Here is a 5,046-nt window from a genome sequence, read left to right as displayed (position 1 = left end):
AAACTCTGTTTATATTTATACAGGTCATGTACATTTTAGGCTCAGGATTATTGAGGGACTGTCTTTTCTCCTTTATACCAGCAGAGGGCGACAAAAACCTACCGTTTATTTTAGCATCGTTTTGTGCAGTTTAAAAATAATTGTGAAGACTGATTTCATATATATATATATATATATATATATATATATATATATATATATATATATATATATATATATATATATATATATATATATATATATATATATATATTTAACTATTTTATATGTAATAGTACTAATACACGTTTTCCCAGTCTAAATGCTAGCTTAGTGGGGTTTGTTGTCATGGTGCCTTAAGGGAAAATACATTCAAGGGGCCTTACTGTACTATTTAAAGGGATAGATCTAATCATAAATGATTCTTTTAAAAAGAGTGCTAGAAACTGGAACCCGTTGACTTCCATTGTATTTTTTTCCTACTATGGAAGTTGAAAGGTGTCAGCAACCAGCATTCTTCAAAATATCTTCCTTTGTGTTTAAAACAAAGGTTTTTAAACCACATGAGGGAGCGTAAATTGAAATTAAAATTGAGGTAATTTACAGTATTGGATGAAATTTTACTGATAACGTTAATTATTTTCCAATCACTCGTCTGACATTGTACAGGTGAATACATTATTACACATATTGCACATGCAGGGAAAGTGTGTTGTTCTTGCAGTGTTCAGAATGATAGACAGTGTGTGTGAGGAGGAAACAGAAGCAGCTGGTGCCGCAGCACAAGGTCACAGATCTATAATCCTCCACGCTAGATTAAAAAGTCTCCGTTTTGATTAAGAAAGCAGGGTTAGAGGATTATGCTCCAGTCAACAAAAATGAAAGCAGTTTTAAAGTCAATCCCAGAGTTGATCAAAATACACAACCCTCAGACTGCCCGCAGATTAATGCACGAGCTTCTCTGTGGTGGGTTTCATTCAGGAGAAATGCTTTCAGTGCTGATACACCTGCATACAACATATGACATAAACAATCATTAACTGGTAAATAACTGTAATTATAGTATAGAAGTCAAATATATCTAAAAGTTACTATAATTCCTTATGTCATATACATAGGATGGCACATCAAATAATAAGAGATAACACACACCTCTTAAACAAATTATTTGAGTGGATGCTCCTTGGGCGATGTCTAAAGAAAATAAGGCCCAATTTTATTTTTGTACTGCTACCCTTTCCCCTTGGCCCTTAAAACAGAGTGTGAAGGGGAAGGGCTTCAAAATTTCCCTCTAAGAATTGGGGCAGCACTACAAAACCTGCACACGTTATCATATGTCATCGCGATCTTTTACTTCATATGAGATCGGACGATAGCGACTGCTGTAGTGATTCCAGTTGTGTTTTGTTTTTTTTGGTGTTTATCTTCAGGAAATCACTGAAGGCATATATTATGTTATCATAATGATCTGATGTGGCAATAAGAGCATAACAGTACTGTGTATTTACACAGTGGCCATATTCATCAATGTAAACACACCAAAAACAACATGAACATTATAGCAGACACTGTAAAAGCTCATTCCCAGCCACTAGACTTCTCTGACAGGGTATTCCAGTGTCATCGAGAGAGAGTATGTTTGTTGGACTGCTGTACTGGAGTTATTATTATGGAATATAGATCACAAAATTTTGTGGTTTTTATTTTATCGTTTTTTTTTTTTTAAAGCATGACGGTAAAACACGAACGCAGTTATGAATAGATTAAATCATGTGCTTGTTTGTTGTAAAAATTTGAAATAATGACAAAAAGTACTAATTTGTGGATCTTCTTAATTCTGGGTGCAGCTATACTGCCGTTGTGGCTAGTGTATTCTGGGAAATTTTCTTACCCCTTGGTTTCGGGTGTGGTCCTAAAAAATCTCCGCTTCGAGGGCTATTCATCCCTTCTCCTTAGCTCTACACCTTCAAGCTAAAGAGAATTTGTGCATAATTGGGAAAGGGGTAGAATTGGGATTGGGCCTAAGCTGTTCCACAAATCATTATAAATGTGCTTTTATGCCTTAAGCAGTTTGGTTACGTAATGTAGTTGATCAATGGATTATTTTTAGGGGTGTGACGAGATGAGACATGAAATAAGACAAGATTTTTACACTATTTTTGAGAAATCGTTAATGCTAAAACATATAAAAGGAATAGTCTTAGAATTCAAATATTTTGCTAATATATGAATATATTTTTATTTAAAAAATTGTGAATTTTTAAAAAAATGTGTAATAGTTTTGCTTCCGTTTTTAAGAACATGCAAATAATTTGATGTATGCAATAGTCTTAAATCAGTTTATATTGAATTCTATGCAATAAACATGCAAACACTGCACTGTTTTGCTGTAGTTTTTGACAGAAAAGTTCTATTTACATATCTCTACTGCACTTCAATAAAGCGACTTTCAGCTCATCTAAAGTGACATTCCATCGCGTGATAATTTCCGTGGTTAATTTGTGTGGCTGCAGTTGTAGTTGCAGCCTCTGCTCGGATACGAATAACGCCACAGCCTTTGAACTCAGTTACATCATATCCTCCCACCCAACCCAAATTGTGCAACACAGAGGCCAGCCTTACGAGGTGTGTCTCGTCACAATTTATTCTCGACACCCATAATTATTTTATTTATTCCGTTTTTGTTTGTGTACTTGATGTTAACCCACATAGCAAAATGTCTCTGGCCCAGCTCTGGCCCACACAATCAGGTTTTGCTTGGCCCACATGCCGCAGTGAATTACGGTACATGACTGGACCAAATCTGGCTTCCAGACAAGGGCCAAACACAGACCATATCTGGGCCAAGTCTCAGCCAAGTTAATAACTCATAACTGGGCCTGAACTGGGCCAGATAGGTTGGTGTGTCACGATTGCAATGAAATTGATAAACCCATGGAGTGATGCGCTTTAGGCACACTCTGGGCACGCTTTTTCTCAAAGTGACCTGATTGGTAGAATTTTTTTTCTTTACTCAAAAATTATTTTAGTGTATTTAAAATGTGGGTCAAGACTGGCCAAACTCACATGGCCCACTTATCACATTTTTAAATCTGGGCCAAATACTACATTTTTCATCTGCCAGCTTTATGCCAAATCTGGGCCAGAATTCTTTGCTACTAGGGAAGTGTTGGTGCTTAATGTGTTGTGTATCATTCTTGTTATGTGAAGCAACACCATGTCTGAAATAATTGCCCCTAAAGGATAAAGCTTTAAACTAAACTAACTATAGAATTTCCTACCTTTGACTAATCTGTTTTTATCTGTAATCATTTTAATCATTTTTATTTTCTTGTTTATGTAAAGCACTTTGAATTACTGTTATGTGTGAATTGTGCTATATAAATAAACTTGCCTTGCCTGATATTGACTTTGACTTGTGTCAAATATTCTAACAAAATGTATTTTTTACAACAGTTTTAAATTATAATTGTAATATTTGTACAGTTTTACATAGATTTATACTGTTGGCCAGCGCAGAATTTCTAAAAATGTTCGCCTTTTAATCATATTTTTGTTACTTTATCTCATAACTATAACGTTTTCATATTTCATATATTTCATATTTTAAAAATGTACTTATCTCAATTATTGACCTTATTTGTGACGTATGATCAGCCTTAGCCATCGCATTATTTTTGTCTCGAGTCTTCCGATCTCATTCACTGTCATTGATTTTCAGACGTCAAAAAATGGCTTGTTATGCTGCTTGATGTTGCTGGTATTTCCTTATTACATTAATCTACTTATGTATAGTCCTAAACACATTTATTTTTAGAGCAAGTAGTTTGACCATTTTCTGCTGTTTGTTCCCAAGGTTAATCATTTCTCCCATAGGCAACTTAATCTGAAGTTCTTAAACAATCAAAATCGAGCCAACTTCTGTACTGAGGAATAAGGTCAATGACGTTGAAAACGTTTTTGCATACTCAGTCATGCAAACTACTTGTGTAAATTAAGCTGAAACAACACATATCTTAATTTTTTGGGGGGACAACTTAATTGTTTTAAGTTTAATCCACTTAAATGTGTTACATTAAATTATTTTTGTTGGGACAACACGAATGAAATGTGTACATTGCCCCCAAAAATGTGTAAAGCCGTGTCCAGAAATGCGCTATAAATGTAAGGATTAGAACCTTCATTTTGTACAGCATAATTTCGTGACAAATATTCTTGTCACTTTTAACCTCAGTTTTCACTTAAAATATTTTGACTTTTTAAAAAAAATTTTGGGGGGGAGGGGGGTACTTTTAATGTATGGGACAGTAGAGCGTTGACAGGACAGTGTGGGGAGCACAGAGAGGGGAAGGATCGGCACAGAAACTTAAGCTGGGAATCAAACTCTGGTCGCAGTGAGCACCTGGGTGCCATGTGTTGACGCACTAATCAACACATGATCGGCATCGACAACATTTTTACTTTTAAATGAGAATTATAATAAATGCAGGATTGCTTAAAATGTTCTCTTTTTATCTAGATATTTGTTTACATTTTATCTTACAATTAATTAATTTTCCTTCAGCTTAGTCTCTATTTCAGGTGTCACCACAGTGGAAAGAACAGCCAACTATTCCAGCATGTTTTACGCAGCAGATGCCCTTTCAGCCACAACGCAGTTCTGGAAAACACCCATAGACCCTCATTTACACACACATACACTACGGTCAATTTCCTTCATTCATTTTTCTTCTGCTTAGTCACTTTATTCATCAGGGCTTGACACAGCGGAATGAACCACCAACTTATCCAGCGTATGTTTTATACAGCGGATGCCCTTCCAGCTGCAACCCAGTACTGGGAAACACCCATACACACCCATACACTACGGCTCATTTAGTTTATTCAATTCACCTACAGCGCATGTGTTTGAACTGTGGGGGAAACCGGAGCACCCGGAAAAAACCCCACGCCAACACGGGGAGAACATGCAAACTCCAAACAGAAATGCCAACTGACTCAGCCCGTACTCGAACCAGTGACCTTGCTGTGGTTAGGCCACAGCGCTAACCACTGTGTCGCCCTTGT

The sequence above is a fragment of the Danio rerio genome, chromosome 15 (assembly GCF_049306965.1).
Source record: "Danio rerio strain Tuebingen ecotype United States chromosome 15, GRCz12tu, whole genome shotgun sequence".
Taxonomy (NCBI): Eukaryota; Metazoa; Chordata; class Actinopteri; order Cypriniformes; family Danionidae; genus Danio; species Danio rerio.
Note: the sequence above shows the minus strand (reverse complement) of the source record.